The sequence below is a fragment of the Pongo abelii genome, chromosome 2 (genome assembly GCF_028885655.2).
Source record: "Pongo abelii isolate AG06213 chromosome 2, NHGRI_mPonAbe1-v2.0_pri, whole genome shotgun sequence".
Classification (NCBI taxonomy): domain Eukaryota; kingdom Metazoa; phylum Chordata; class Mammalia; order Primates; family Hominidae; genus Pongo; species Pongo abelii.
In genome coordinates this window covers 201,234,599-201,251,886 of record NC_085928.1, presented here as the reverse complement: position 1 = coordinate 201,251,886, position 17,288 = coordinate 201,234,599, and the positions used below count along the sequence as shown (strand labels likewise).

Here is a 17,288-nt window from a genome sequence, read left to right as displayed (position 1 = left end):
GCCAAGGTCAAATGGGGCACTTGACCTCCAAGATGCCTGCTTGGCCTTCTTCCAAGTGTACTTTACTTTTCATTCCTGCTCTAAAGCTTTTTAATAAACTTCCTCCCTTACTCTAAAACTTGCCTAGCTCTCTTCTTCTGCTTTATGCCCCTCAGTCAAAGTCTTCTGAGGAGGCAAGAATTGAGATAGCTGCAGTCCCATTAGGATAGAAATCCATATATCATGGATTCTAAAAGTAATTCTAAAAGTATTCATTTAATGCATATATTCTAACTCTTTCTGGCCTTTGACAAATATCTTATTCACACAGAGCTTTAATTTCTTTGTAGAAGGTCGCTTGAGGCAACGCATAATTGACTTTTCCCTCTACATCCTCATTTCACATGTAAAACCTAGATTTACTTAGGCTAATCAGAGCCTCACAAGAATGTAAGCATCTGCCTCACTGCCTGCCCTCCCTGCCATTTTTCCCCTCCTGCTTGCTCTAGTAGCTTTGTAGAAAGCTACTTTCTGCAAAGAAATTAAGTGGAAAGTCATGGCCTTGGAGTTAATCTGGCATGTCATTTATATCAACGTAATCTCAGGGAAATCATCTTCTCTCTCTGAAAACATAATAAAATGTGGATCCTAATGTCAGAGGCATTTGAACCAGAGTGACTCCATCTTGAATAGGGGCTGGGTAAAAAGAGGCTAAGACTTGCTGGACTGCATTCCCAGAAGGTTAGGCATTTTAGTCAGAGGATGTTTAGAGTTAAGAAAACAAGTTAATAATGTTTATAGAAGAGATCCAGGACTTAGCAGGCCCAGAAAATATCCTGATGTCACGATATCTTCAGAACAAAAGTATTCTTAGTTTAAGAGTAAGTTTCACTTTAAAGATAATGATATAAATTATTGTGGAAGACAGTAGTTATACAAAGATTAACAATCCTTTGTCACAAGCCCTTGTAGTAGCGCACATCTCCCCAAGGAATTTTTTTTTTTTGCTTTATTATCTTATATATAAACAAGCGTTATACCTAAAGTGGACGCATTCCTCCTCTTGCTTTTGGGCCCTACTATGTCTATGGAGTAGGCATTTTTTTGTTTCTTTATTTCTGTAATAAAATTGCTTTCACTTTACTCTGTGGACTCGCCTCAAATTCTCTCTTGTGTGAGATCCAAGAACCCTCTCTTGGGGTCTGGTTCGGGACCCCTTTCTGGTAACAATATCTCCTTCTTAGTGTGTGATAGAGATTTTTAAAAAAGAATGTACCAGAATATTAAAATGGGATGCTTTCTATCTCAGGTTTTGGCTGTGGCTTTAAAAGCCTGAGTAAAAAAGAGACAGAAAGAGAGAAAGTATGTGGGAAGTATTTCGTTTTGCATTCCAAAGTGAGGTGCTAGACTTATGTAGTACTTCCAAAGGAGGTTGCTACAAACTTAATTTTTTCCAACTTCAATCCAATAAAAGGATTCACATGGAATAGCTCAGGAAGGGAGAATTTCTTGGGAGCAAGTTATTGAAAAACAATGGCATTTCCCTTCTTCCTTCATCTAGGGAAAAGGCTTTGAGAAAAACACTTCGAGTTTAAAATATGCCCATTGAAGCATGATGAACCTAATAAAATAGCGTCTATGAAATCTAAAGGGCAAGAAGCTGTGAGAACTGGCTTGACACCAGACTGAAGAGATGACTGCACCAAGAACAGCTTCACTTTCAGTAATCAGAGTCAAGGATGTGGGTTTTCTGTGGGCAGATGTAGAGCATGTGGAGAGAGTCAGCCTGGGTCAATTATAAAAGGGATCTTGCCCCAAGGGCTTTCTGTCAGGGCTTATGGGTGAAGCAAACTCAGCAGGACGCTGATGGTGGTGTCACATGCAGAAGATGAGAGAATAGGATGAGGATGAGGGGCATAACAGATCTGCCAGAAGAGGAGTATTACTGGAGGTAAGGACGTCTATGTTACTATTCGCACTGGGGGTTATGTGACTCCCCAAAACATTCCAAGATGAGTCAGCTTTGAGCATTCACCAAAACCATGAGGGCACGAAGACAGGTCATGATATTATGTCAAGTAAGACTTTGTTTTACTTCTCTGCATGCATCTCCATCCCCAGTTCTGGAGGAGACAAAAGGCAGCCTACTGTGGTAGGGGAGATTGTGAATATAAACTGGCCACAAGCTCCTTCCCACTGAAGCCTTCCAGGATGAATGGGGTCCAAGCTAGGAAAAAGAGAAGCTTTATTAATATTCATGGTTTGGGGTCACATAGAAGAATGGTTATTTGAATTACTGTTATATGGTTATTTTTCTAGTACAAGTAACCATAGGGATTCTTATTATTTCAATGTGATCAGTAGAGCCATTAATACCTGCCTTTGGGTTTATTCAAGGGGTAGGGAACAACAACTCCCACTGAGCGGGTTGGAATGTATGGGATGGGAGGAAAAGCTGTTTTTCTGATTATGACCTATGGAGTTTTTCTCTTTCAATAAGTTGTTATCATAACAATATTCTGGAGCAAAGTGTTTCTTGACCTAAATCTACAGAATGTGTATAATTTTGCTGGCTGTCTTCCCTCTGCTCTCAGATATACGCTGTCTTTTCTCACCCTACTTTCAGTCCTAGGAGGCTGACCTTTTTGGAACACATAAATGTTCCTGTGCCCTCTGGCTTTGGTGTGGATCAAGCAATAGACAATTTGGGGAAGACAGAATAGAGGAAGAGGAGGAGAGAGGTCAGAATAATTTTCTCCTGGCCACTCCTTGCAAGACCTCTTCCAGGGAGGTATGCTCCTGAACAAAAGTCACTACTTTTCTTTCTTTCTTTCTTTCTTTTTCTTTTTCTTTTACTTTTTTTTTTTTTTTTTTTGAGATGGTGTCTCACTCTGTTGCCCAGGCTGGAGTGCAATGGCACGATCTTGGCTCACTGCAACCTCTGCCTCCTGGGCTCAAGCGATTCTCCTGCCTCAGCTTCCCAAGGAGCTGGGATTACAGGCATGTGCCACCACACCTGACTAATTTTTATATTTTTAGTAGAGATGGGGTTTCACTTTGCTGGCCAGGCTGGTCTTGAACTCCCGACCTCAGGTGATCCACCTGCCTCGGCCTCCCAAAGTGCTGAGATTAAAGGCATGAGCCACCGCACCCGGCCAAGTCACTACTTTTCTCAAGGCATCTGAAACTCTGTGACTCTCTGACTTTTGGAAACCTCTTCCTTTCTGATCTTTTCAGGCCACCATGGGCTGCTGTGCCCTCCGTTATAATCTACCTGTACCCAGAGTTTTGTAAATAGTCTTCCTTTGAAAAAACCCTCCTCCAATTTTCCTGTTTCAAAGGTGACACCTATTTCTTGTTGGAACCCTAACACAATAGCATTTCTTGCTTTTAAAATATTAAATGGGAGAATTAAAGCAATAAGAGTTGTACAAATGTTTAATAGTAATTAAATTCAAATACAGAGCACTATTATTATTTGCATGACATTTTTAGTGTTGTGTGAAGGAGTGAGAGAAACCATTATTTAGAAAAATTCTCAGCTAATCATGAAATTTTTTTTTTTTTGAGATGGAGTTTCGCTCTTGTGGCCCATGCTGGAGTGTAGTGGTGCAATCTCGGCTAACTGCAACCTCCGCCTCCTGGGCTCAAGTGATTCTCCTGCCTCAGCCCTCAAGTAGCTAGGATCACAGGCATGTGCCACCACGCCCAGCAAATTTTATATTTTTAGTAGAGATGGTGTTTCACCACGTTGGTCATGCTGGTCTCAAACTCCCAACCTCAGATGATTTGCCTGCCTCGGCCTCCCAAAGTGCTGGGATTAAGGGCATGAGCCACAGCGCCCGGCCGTCAATATCTTCTAATGTTAAAGAGTCATTCAGAGAGTAGATACTATTTTTCCAGAAAAAAGTCAGGGCGTGGTAGCTCATGCCTGTAATCCCAGCACTTTGGAAGGCTGAGGCAGGCAGATCACTTGAGATCAGGAGTTCCAGCTACTCGGTAGGCTGAGGCAGGAGAATCGCTAGAACCCAGGATGTGGAGGTTGCAGTGAGCTGAGATTTTGCCACTGTACTCCAGCCTGGGCGATAGAGCAAGATTCTGTCTCAAAAAAAGAAAACAGAAATAAAATCTTAACTTCAGACTTTAAACAAGTGGATGGAAATGAGGAAAATATTTTGGGCTTCAAAGTATAGTTGAGTTAGTGTTGCCCGGAGAATTGAAGTAATTTGCACATGAATCAGAAAATGAAGCTAGTGTCCTATTCAGGTAAAAATGTGTTAAGCAATACAAAATAGGAAACAACAGGTGGTTCTTTGTTTCAAGTTAATATGCTCTGATATAGGGTTTTCCCTGTTTAGCTTTTTATATTTGTTTCTTTTCATTTTTGTTTTCCCTAGCTTTCAGGAGTTTTTTTGTTTCCATCTCCTGGTGGACCTTTTTGAAAGTAGAATTAATTTCCTTTTTGTTTTCTGATATTTTATAATAATATAGAATTAAATAATATGTTTTGTACCCCGGTGACTCAGAGTTTTAAAATCTGGGATTATGGAGCAATATAAATCAGGGGCCTATATATGTAGATGGGAAAGGGTTACATCTTTAGTTCCATTAACCTGTAAATGAAAGATAGCATTTATGACCGAACGCAGTGGCTCACACCAGTAATCCCAGCACTCTGAAAGGCAGAGGTGGGAAGATCACTTGAGGCCAGGAGCTGGAGACCAGGCTGGCCAACATGGAGAAACACAGTCCCTACTAAAAATACAAAAATTAGCCAGGTGTGGTGGCAGGCACCTATAATCCCATGCCTATAATCCCAGCAACTTGGGAGGCTGAGGCAGGAGAATCACTTGAAACTGGGAGGTGGAGGTGGCAGTAAGCCGAGATCTCACCATTGCACTCCAGCCTGGGCAACAAGAGCAAAACTGAGTCTCAAAAAAAAAAAAAAAGATTAAGTCACTGCCCTCCAGCCTAAGCAACAGAGTGAGACTCCATCTCAAAAAATAAAAATAAAAATAAACATAATTACATATATATATATAGCATTTACTTTATGAATATAGAAAAGAAATAATAGTAATAGTTGTGTCTGAACATTGTTACTCATATAAATCACAAATACTTTCAAAGCACGTTTTAGTTATCATAGATACTTTGGAATGGTTATGTTCTGCACTAGTTACAACAATTTTTTTTTTTTTTTTTTTTTTTTTTTAGACAGAGTCTCCCTCTGTCACCCAGGCTGGAGTGCTGTGGCACAATCTTGGCTCACTGAAACCTCCGCCTCCCACGTGTTCAAGTGATTCTCATGCCTCAGCCTCCCGAGTAGCTGGGATTACAGATGAGTGCCACCACGCCTGGCTAATTTTTGTATTTTTAGTAGAGACAGGATTTCACCATGTTGGCCAGGCTGGTCACGAACTCCTAGCCTCAGGTGCTCTGCCTGCCTCGGCCTCCCCAAGTGCTAGAATTACAGGCGTGAGGCACCGCACCCAGCCACAGCTATTGTTTGCAGACATATCTTTACATCTTATTTTAGGTATTCATAAATAGAATATTTAAAATATTTAATGTATATGTTTTATTGCAAATTAATTTAAAAAATTGTTTTTGATAATTCTGTTTCTAAACAGTAGCTAACTTTTGAACTCTTATAAATTCTATCACTCTAAAAACAATATTCTGAGAAGGGGTTCATAGGTTTCACCAAACTGCCATAGTGACCTATGACACAAAAAAGTTTATGAATCCCTGAATTAAGTGATGTATGTGATCTTTAAGCACAGAGTATGGAAAATGGATCTCAGATGTATTACCTTCTCTTAGTAAGTGTGAGAAGATAGAGAATGTGTGCCTGATAAGGGGAAAAACATGAGGGCATATACATGAAAACCACAGACATTTATAAGAAACTCATGCATATAACAGTAACAAATAATTCCTGGTCTTGTGAAAGATCTAACGACACATAAGGAAGGAGTAAAATTCTTGTCTCATAGAATTTGAAAAAATAGCAGTAAATAACCCTCAGTACAGCTCTCCTAAGTGAAATTATTATAATTTTTGTAAAATTTTATTTTTACAAAAAGTTTGCAAAATTGCAAGCTATACATTCTTGTTACTAAATACGTGACATTTTAGTCTTGTGGTTTATATATATGTGATATATATATATGTGTGATATTTTTAATGATGCTGAAGCCTTAGTAACAGATGACAGAAAATTTTAACACTGTATTATCTTTGAACTATCATTACACCTCAAAATAAGTCTGAAATTGTTTTTAACTAAAACTCAGAAAAGTCTATAGAAATATTTTATGCAATAACTATTATTTATCTTTCATCGTTTTCTACTTCTGGAGTATACAAAACAAATTTCAGATTTGCTTTAAGAACAAAAAAGAAGAATTCCTGTATTTAAAAAAAATGCTGCCAAAAAATCTCAGAGGAAGTATCCTTGGAATTTAATTTGAATGCATAAATTATCAACTATAAAAAATAAAAATATAGAAGACGAAAGAGTATACATTAGGAGGCATTCTCAACTTTTGAAGCCCATGGATGAGCTTCTGTGCAAATGCCTCATGCCCCTTAACACTGCCAAACTTCTCGAAATAGTTGGAGGTGAAGGTAAAGGAGAGAAAAAAGGAAAAGAAATAGTTCATTTTTAATTTCCTAGGGTCATCAATTATTTTACTAAATTCTTTTCTTGCTTTATACAGCATTGGATGAAACCTTTGCAATCTAGCTCCAGGGATATTGACTAAAGTTATATGGGTTTTGCACTACACATTCCAGAGGGCAGCAATATGAATGGTTGCAGAATGCAGCATTCCTTTGTGACCCCAACTCTCCTTCCCAATTTCATTTCTTATCCCATTTCTTATTCTTATCACCCAACAGTGAGTTCTCATGCTACTTAGCCCTTTTAAGAATGTGTCTTTTTTTTTTTTTTTTTTTGAGACAGAGTCTTGCTCTGTCACCAGACTGGAGTGCAGTGGCCCGATCTCAGCTCACTGCAACCTCCGCCTCCCATGTTCAAGAGATTCTCCTGCCTCAGCCTCCTGAGTAGCTGGGGCTACAGGCGCCCACCACCATGCCCAGCTAATTTTTTATATTTTAGTACAGACGGGGTTGCATCATGTTGGCCAGGATGGTCTCCATCTCCTGACCTGGTGATCTGCCCACCTCTGCCTACCAAAGTGTTGGGATTACAGGTGTGAGCCACCGTGCCCAGCCAAGAATGTGACCTTAATGTTTAAGCCTCTAAGCCATCTCCTAAATGATTTTCTCTTAGCAGAATAATCCACTTAACCTGTCAGAAAGGACACTAATTGTGTGTGCCAAAATTTGTTATAATTACTGAATTTGAAAATGTTTTTCACTATTTCTTGAAAACTATTGATAAAATATCCTAGGTTATTTATTTATTCATTTATTTATTGAGACTGAGTCCTCACTCTGTTGCCCAGGCTGGAGTGCAGTGCTGCGATCTTGGCTCACTGCAACCTCTGCCTCCTGGGCTCAAGTGATTCTTGTGCCTCAGCCTGCCGAGTAGCTGCGATTACAGGCGCCCGCCACCATGCCCAGCTAATTTTTTGTATTTTTAGTAGAGACGGGGTTTCACCATTTTGGGCAGGCTTTTCTCGAACTCCTGACCTCAAGCGATCCACCCGCCTTGACCTCTCGAAGTTCTGGGATTACAACTGCGAACCACTGCACCCGGCCCATAGGTTATTTAAATAGTAATTATTCTCTTTTATTTGTTCCCATAAAGTTCTTATTAAACTATACATTAATTTGTTTCATTGCATTCTTCATATGTTTTTGACATATTGAGTCATTTTCTTGGCCTTATTATGTGATTAATTTATTTACTCTTTTACCAGGTCTAATCTGCTGTTTATCTCATTGCTTAGTTTCTTAAGGAATTTATTACAAAATTTAGACATATGACAAAATAGAATAGTATAACAAACTCCCATGTGCACATCATTCTAAGTCAATAATTATCAATTTATTGTAAATCTTACTTCATCCATTCCACTCCCACTCCTGTATTATTTTTTTAAAAATCATATTTAAATATTTAACTGAGGTATCTCTCTCATTTTTAAGGTCTGTACCATTTCATATTTAAAAGTAAATAATAGTTATTGAACATCATCAAATAGTTACTGTTCACATTCACAATTGTCTCTTACCTGTATTAATTTTTAAAAGGATCATTGTTTGAATCAGGACACATACAACATTTTAACTGGTTAATAAATCCGTCTACTTTAGTCTTTAGAATCCTCTTCCCTTTCCATCTCTTTTTTAATCTCTTCAAACGCTGTTGTTTATTTATGGAAGAAACTGGATTATTTGTCCTGTAGCTTCCCACAGTCTGGATTTTGCTATTTGTGTCCCTGTAGTATCTCTGAACTCATTTCCGTCTTTCACATTTCCTGAAAATTGGTAGGTATAGATCTAGAGACAAGACTGTTTTTGGCAATACTATTTTATAGGTAGTGCTGGGTTCTATTATCAGGAGGCATATAATGACTTGCTGTTTTCTTCTTGTGATGCTAACAACAGTTAATGATAATTGTCTAGATTCATCATTTCATTAGGGTTTGCAAAATAGAAATGTTCTAATTCTATCATTTTTTAGCCAAAATAATTTTATAAAGAGAAATTTCTACCTCATTTACTAATTCCACAATTTCTTGATTGTTTTAGATGCAAAACTTCTATAAAGAGAAAATTCCACCTCCTCTACTGTTAGTGGTGAAGCTCACGTAAGAAAGGTAGGTTTAATGTTCTCTTCATTTATATGTTTTCAAAAACAATGAACTGATAACTAGTGTTTTCTAAAGATTTTTCAGTCATAGATTTAAACAGATTTAATGCATTCAACTGGGAAGAAAATGTCAGTGAATTTTGTTCAAGTAGTAAAAATACAGTTGATCTAGTAGGAACATAAAATTATTTTCTAATAAGATAATACTGCACTCCTACCAAATAAACAGGATTTTAGTAATATCTGAGGGATTTTTGATGGTGAGTTAGACTGGATTTGGCATAGAATTTGGAAATGTAACTTGAATGTAAATATGCTGCAAAATGTTGAATGTATACATAGAAATACCTTTTCTGTCGATGCCAAATGCCCACTGTAAATGAACCTTAAATATTACATTCCTCCTTTGCACAATAATATTTCTTTATAAAACTCATGATTTTGTTCCCCCAGGCAGAGTTGGGGCACAAAATGTGGAAAGTGAGCTTGAATATTTTGTCATACCTGATAGCAAGGAAGCTTATTATTTCTAATTTCAGGTCGAAAGAACTCAAGAGCCAATTTGAGGACGTTCTGATTAGCTAAAGTATGACAATCTGAGCATCAGTAAGATCATCAACTACAAACTATTTTGAGAAATCGTATTGCTAATGATAATCTTGGTATTGCTATTCTGAGATAGTTGAGTTTGCATTGTGAAATAAAGCAAATATGTATTTATTTGATAATCCGATTCTGTCATTCTTGGTGTAAATAAGAAAGGGGATTCATGGCATGGAAAAAATGAAATAAAGTTATAAGTTGAACATGTTAAATAAAATTACACCTGATGTGGCATGATTTCAAAATGTCCACAAAACATTCATATTAGCATAAATTTATGTTCCTGAATTAATATCAGCATGCACTCATTACTCAGTCTGCGCACTACAATTCCTGAAAACAATCACTAATCCAGGCGAAGTTAGCAACCCTAGAGCCCAGATAGTCGTCTGTCAACACCACTTTTCACTTAGAGGATGCAGTAAACCTCCTCAGAAAAAGAGTCGTTCCCCCAGGACAACAAACTGCCCTTAAGAGTCATTTCTTTGTTATCACAGGTGTCAATATTTTTCTGTATTTTGTTTATAATTTTATTTTTTAAATAAAACGTTTATAAAAATGGTTCTAAAATGAATAGCCTTATGTGTGCTTTCTTCTTCTAAACACATTTTTACTAGTATATATTTGGGAGAGATATCTAGAAATAGGAGGAAGGCTGGGCCAAAAAGTAAGCACACATACACTATGCTGGATATTGCCATATTCCTCTCCATGTGGGTTCCATTTTGCACTCCAATCAGCACCACGTGGGAATGCCTTTTTCGCATAGCCTCGGTAATTATTTTGGTTTTTCAAAAATCCATTTTTACCAATCTATCAGGTGAGGAATTGTATATCAGTAAAATCATAGTACACTTTTTTCTTATAACGAGAATGGTGTGCATCTTTTCACATGGCTAAAGGCAATTTGCATTTTTTCATGAATTGACTATTGTTTTTTACGCCATTTTTCTATAGTTTGTTCTTTTTCTTCTTTATTGTTCAAAGTTCTTTATATATTAAATATAGTAACCCTTTGATATAAGTTATAAACATTTTTTCCAGTTTATTCTTTGAGTTTTTACTTTGTTTTATGGTATCTTTTGTCATGAAAACTTTAAAATATGTAATTAATTTTTTCCTTATTTTTTCTACTCAAATTTTACATCTGAATTTAGAAAAGCTTCTCTATTACTTCTCAATGTAGAACTTCCAACAATGTCTTCTTCTAATACCTATATGGGTTCATCTATTTCTTCAATCAAATCTGTGATGCATTTAGAATTTATCATAATGTATAATTTGAGAATGAATTAATTGAATCTTTTTCCCCATATCCCAACATCACTTATTCAAACTATATTCTTTTACTTACTAATATGAGATGCTACTTTTTACACGTTTTAAAGTTGCATATGAAATGTAGTCTGTGGAATTTCTCTTCTGATCTGTCTACCTATCTATTTATGGGCAATGCTATTGTAAAAAAAAGACTATATAATATTTTAAAATATCTGGTAGAACTCTTTTTTTCTGTTTCTTTTGCAGAGTTTTTCTGGCTATGCTAGCTTTTATTCTTTAAAATAAACTTTATAATCAACACTGATGGCACTTTTTATTAGAATTGTGTTAAGTTTGCAATTTAACTTAAGTGGAGCTGATATGTTTGTGCTTTTGAGTTTCTTGACTTAAGAACGCAGTACATGCCTGAACCATTAAATAAGATATTGGCTTTTGGCTAAAATACAAACACACACATACATATACATCATGTTTAAAAAGTGTTTCTCTGTTTTTATTCTATTGCACTTTCTTAGACATTAATAAATATTAGATTTTGTCAAATACCTCTTCTGTCATCTATTGATATAATCATATGACTTTTATCTATTGTTCTATTAATATGAAAGATTACATTAAATAATTACTAATATTGAATCATATTTACTTTCCTGGAATAAGCCCCCCTTGGTCAAGATGTATTCTTTTTTTAAAAGTGTTGTTGGATTCTATTTGCTAACATTTTATCTATGACTTTTTGTCAATATTCATATATGAGATAAGTCTAATGCTTCCTGTTTTGTAAGTACTGCACACTAACCAATTGCGCTACTGAAGCTCCTAAAATTTTCTTATTTATTTATTTGAATTAAATTTTATCTTTTACAAAGTATTTTTAAGAAATATTTTATTTTAGATTCAGGGTATATATGTGCAGGTTTGCTACATGGGTTTATTGGGCGATACTGGGGTTTGGGCTTTTAGTGAATCCATCACCCAAATAGTGAACATAATACTCAGTAGGTAGTTTATCAACTCCTCTCTCTTCCCTTCCACCTTTTGTAGCCTCCAGGGTCTATTGTTTTCATCTTTATGCCCATGGGTACCCACTGTTTAGTTTCCACTTATAAGTGAGAACATCTAGTATTTGATTTCCTGTTTCTGTGTTAATTCAGTTAGAGTAATGGCCTCCAGCTGCATCCATGTAGCTGCAAAAAACATAATTTTCTTCTTTTTTATGGCTGTGTAGTATTCCATGGTGTCTATATACCACATTTTCTTTATCCAATCCACCATTGTTGGACACTTAGGTGATTCCATGACTTTACTATTGTGAATAGTGCTTCAATAAACATGATTTCCTTTTTTAAATGTAGTTTTTGTGATTTGGGAGTCAATATTACACTTGTTTCAGGAAATGAATTTGGAAATTTCCTTTTTAAAAAAAAATTCTCTGAAAAGATAAAGTACTATTGAAATTATTTGATAGCTTAAGATTTGGTAAAATTCTCCTGTGAAAATATCTGAATTTGGTACTTCTGTTGGCAAATTATTAAAATTAAAAAAAAAGGTAACTGGAGTGTATCTATTTGAACCAATGTTTATAAGTTGTATTTCTCTAACAACTTATTCATTTTTAAAGGTACTGAATTTGTTTATAGAGAATTGAGCACAGTACTTTCCTATTTTTTAAGTTCCTCTGTTGTAATGACTATTTCCATGTTGTCATTTCTAATTCTGTGAATTTACTTTCTACTTTTTTCTTAATTAGGTAAGCCTGACTTGTCTTTTTGTTGATACAATGAAAGCAGCTTTGCATTGATTTATTATATTTTATGTTGTGCTTTATAAACTTGCTGATTTCAGCTTTCATCACTGTTAATTTTTACCTTACGCTTTTGTTCTGCTTATGTTGTTTACTTTGCCGTTCTTTCTACATTTTTTTGCTGTAATGTTTGCATTATTTGTATTTTTGTTTGATTACTATCATGCTAGTTTTTATCTAATATTTTCTTTTTCTGCCCATCATATTGTATTTTTATTATGATTTTCAATAAAGCGTGTAATTTTATTTTGTATTCTTCTTTAAACAAATAATATATGACATGGTTTGTATTTTCCAGGTAAGAGTGTCTTCTTGTTTTTGATTTTGTTATTAATTTCTAGTTTTACTATATTTCAGTTAGTGATTGCTTTAATAATATATCTGTTCTTTGGAATTTTCTGAGGTTGGTTTGTTTTTCACCTAAGACATGGTAAATTTTATGAATGTTCCATATTCACTGGAAAATAAGCTATATTCTCTATTATTGTAGTTCAAAGTTCAAAACAGATTTATAATGTACATTTCATGAATTATGTTGTGTAGATCTTCTATAAATTTTGAATATATAATCGGTCTTGGATTTTAAACAATGAATTAAGGTCTTCTATTATTAATACGTTTCTTTTTTTTTTTCTGTGACAGAGTTTCACTCTCGTTGCCCAGGCTGGAGTGCAATGGTGAGATCTCGGCTCACCCGCAACCTCTGCCACCTGGGTTCAAGCGATTCTCCTGCCTCAGCAGCCCGAGTAGCTGGGATTACAGGCACGCACCACCACGCCTGGCTAATTTTGTATTTTTAGTAGAGACGGGGTTTTTCCATATCAGTCAGGCTGGCATCCAACTCCCGACCTCAGGTGATCCACCCGCCTCAGCATCCCAAAGTGCTGGGATTACAGGTGTGAACCACGACGCCTGGCCTTATTAATACATTTCTTTCTATTTTCTGGCATTCTTTGTAGTTTCTCTTTGGTAAATGCTGTTGCACTGTTTTTCATTTTTAATTTATATTTTTTCTGGTATCATTTGTCCATTCTTTTACTGTTATCCATCCTAAATCTTGTTATTTTTAATTGCATCTGTCAAATACAGAAAAGCATTGTATTTTCCTTTATCAGCAAGTCTGAAAACACTGGTATTTTAATAGGCAAGTTATATCCATTTACATTTATTGATATAATAGATTTTTTTATCATATTTTAAAACTTACATATGAGTCTATTACATACAGGATTTCTCTGTATTCTATTTTATTGTGCTGTTTTTTTCATAGAAGAGTTTTAGTTTTTATTCCTATGATTATTTTTGTATTAACTTTTATATAATAATCTTGCACCTCTCTGTTTTCAGTTTTTGTCTGTTATTATTTAGTACAAGACTTATAAAATTCAGTTTGTAATGTTTTCTTTCTTCTTCTTGTCCCCAAGCATCTATCTGTTGTAATAACGTTTTATTTTCAGTTAATAGCCATGAAGCAATCAAATACTCATTTTAAATGTTATGCACTATCACTGTTTTACCTGAAAGTTTGATGGTTGTGCTGTATCTGTTTTTTCAAACCATGTGCTATAACACATTCTTTTTCTTGCCATTATCATTTTACTTTGCTTTTAAAAGTAATGCTCACACCTAATTCTAATGGTGATATCTCTCCAGTCATTTTGCTTGCCCAAGGTAACTCATGTATTAGCTTCCTCAGGATATGCTCATGGAAGGAATATTCCCTAAGTTTTTGCATATTTATAATGGCTTATTTGTAGCTTTCATATGTGAAAATCTGTTCAGATGGCTATTAAATGCTTGCCAATTTCCCCTTTTTTCTTGCAAGCTGAGCTATATTTGATAGCTAGCTAGATAGATTAGATCACCTAGGTAGTTTCTCATTATGGTACTTTCTAAAGAAATTATTATGGCTTATTAGTCCATTCTCACACTGCTATGAAGGACATACCTGAGACTGGGTAATTTAGAAAGGAAAGGATTTTACTTGACTCACAGTTCCACAGGGCTGGGGAAGCTTCAGGAAACTTACAATCATGGTAGAAGGAGAAGCAAACACATCCTTCTTCACAGGGTGGCAGCAAGAAGTGCAGAGCAAAAAGGAGGAAAAGCCTCTTATGAAATCATCAGATCTCATGAGAACTCACTCACTATCATGAGAACAGCAGCATGGGGGTAGCCACCCCCATGATTCAATTACCTCCCACTGGTCCTTCCCATAACACGAGGGGATCATGGGAACTAAAATTCAGGATAACGTTTGGATGGGGACACAGCTAAACCATATAATTCCATCCCCGGCGCCTCCCAAATCTCATGTCTTCCCATTTCAAAACACAATCATCCCTTCCCAACAGTCCCACAAAATCTTAACTCATTCCATCATTAACCTAAAAGTCCAAGTCCAAAGTTCATTTGAGACAAGGCAGTTCTCTTCTGCCTATGAGCCTGTAAAATCAAAAGCAAATTAGTTACTTCCTAGATACAATGGTGGGGGACAGGCATTGGGTAAATATACCTGTTCCAAATTGGTCAAAATGAAGGGGCTACAGGCCCCATGCAAGTCCGAAATCCAGTGAGGCAGTAAATTCTTAAAGCTCCAAAATAATCTCCTTTGACTTCATGTCTCACATCCACGTCATCCCCTCTTGGCTGCTTTCACAAGCTGGCGTTGAGTGCCTGTGGCTTTTCCAGGTGCACAGCAAAAGCTGTTGGTGGGTCTACCATTCTGGGGTCTTTAGGATGGTGGCCCTCTTTTCACAGCACTACTAGGCAGTGGGGACTCTATGTGGGAGCTCCAACCCAACATTTCCCTTCTGCACTGCCCTAGGAGTGGTTCTCCATGAGGGCTCTGCCCCTGCAGCAAACATCTGCCTGGGCATCCAGTATTTCCATACATCCTCTAAAATCTAGGTGGAGGTTCCTGAACCTCAATTCTTGCCTTCTGTGCACCCACAGGTAAAACATCATGTGGAAGCCACCAAACCTTGGGGCTTGCACCCTCTGAAACTATGGCCCCAGTTATACTTTGGCCCTTTTTAGCCAAGGCTGGAGTGGCTGGGAAGCAGGTTACCAAATGCAGGTTCCTGGACCTGGCCCAAGAAACCATTTTTCCCTCCTAGGCCTATGGCTCTGTGATGGGAGGGGCTGCTGTGAAGACTTCTGACATGACCTGGAGATATTTTCCCTATTGGCTTGGTGATTAGCATTTTGCTTCTAGTTATTCATGTAAATTTCTGCAGCTGGATTAAATTTCTCCCCAGAAAATGGGTTTTTCTTTTCTACTGCATCATCAGGTGGCAAATTTTTCAAACTTTTATGCTCTGCTTCCTCTTGAACACTTTGCCATTTAGAAATTTCTTCCACCAGATACCCTAAATCATCTCTCTCAAGTTCAAAGTTCCTCAGACCTCTAGGGCAGGGGCAAAATGCTATCAATCTCTTTGCATTGCAAGAGTGACCTTTAATTCATTTCCCAACAAGTTCCTCATCTCCATCTGAGACCACCTCGGCCTGGACTTCATTGACTATATCACTATCAGCATTTTGGCTAAAGTCATTCAACAAGTCTCTAGGAAGTTCCAAACTTTCCCATATTATCCTGTCTTCTTCTGAGCCCTCCAAACTGTTCCAACCTCTGCCTGTTACCCAGTTCCAAAGTTGCTTCCACATTTTCAGGTATCTTTATAGCAGCACCCCACTCTCCATGGTACCTGTTCTTATGTTGGTATGAAGGACATACCTGAGACTGGGTAATTTACAAAGGAAAGAGGTTTAATTGACTCACAGTTCCACAGGGCTGGGGAGACCTTAGGAAACTTACAATCATGGCAGAAGGGAAAATAAACATGTCCTTCTCCACATGGTAGCAGCAAGGAGAAGAGCAGAGCAAAAGGGAGAAAGCCTCTTATAAAGCCATCAGATCTCGTGAGAACTCACTATCACAGGAACTTCAGCATGGGGGTAACCACACCCATGATCAATTACCTTCCCCTGGGTCCCTCCTGTGATACATGGAGATGATGGGAACTACAACTCAAGATGAGATTTCAATGGGGACACAGCCAAACCATATCATATGGTGAAGCTTCAATGTAAATTATGTAGTATTTATGCAGTATATATTAGTATACTATATTTAGTATTTATGCTATAATAAATTTATGTATATTTATGTACAGCACTTATATATTGATTTATAGATTATTTAGTTGACCATGTTGAAATATCCAGGAGTCAAAGAAATAACATTTATTAGAAGGCAACGTGTTTTCTTCTCCAAAAGCTCATCTATTCTTTGGATGCTGATGTTCTTCTTTTAAAATTAGTTTTTAAACATATATTTATTTTTGATATACTTACCCAGCAGTGGTGATGCTGGAACATATGGTAGTTCAATTTTTAGTTTTCTGAGGAACCTCTAAACTGTTCTCTATAGTTGTTATACTAATTTACATTCCCACTAACCGTATACCAGCATTCCCTTTTCTCTTCATCATTTCTTGTATTACAATTTGTTATAAATAATAGTTTTCAATTAGTATGTGATTTTTTTTGAGGTATGTAAACTATATTTTTCTCCTCTTTTTCACCAGAACCTAACATAGTACCTAGAAACATAGTGGAACTAATTTCTATTTCTCTAGTTAAAGTAGGGTCTAAATTTCAAAATATAGGAGAGGATTATTTTTCACATACATGTAGTATAAGTTATGGTCTTCAAATGATGATTTTATTTTCTAGTGTAGCTTTGAGAATCTTTCAGAACAGAGGTATAGCAAATTGCGACAAGTATCCTGATAATCATTTCGCATAAAAAACCAGGGAACCAGGAAC

The 17,288-nt window shown here is 36.5% G+C and overlaps 1 protein-coding gene and 1 long non-coding RNA gene across 3 annotated transcripts in view; one reads left to right on the top strand and one right to left on the bottom strand.

Moving 5' to 3' along the window:
* The window catches only part of OSTN (osteocrin), a 72,139-nt gene that overhangs the window by 27,859 nt on the left and 26,992 nt on the right, over nucleotides 1–17,288 (bottom strand).
* On the top strand, nucleotides 1,637–9,386 carry LOC112132721 (uncharacterized). Its single transcript, XR_002914440.3, has 3 exons — nucleotides 1,637–1,930; nucleotides 8,707–8,774; nucleotides 9,307–9,386. It is a non-coding gene; the product is annotated as an uncharacterized LOC112132721 (long non-coding RNA).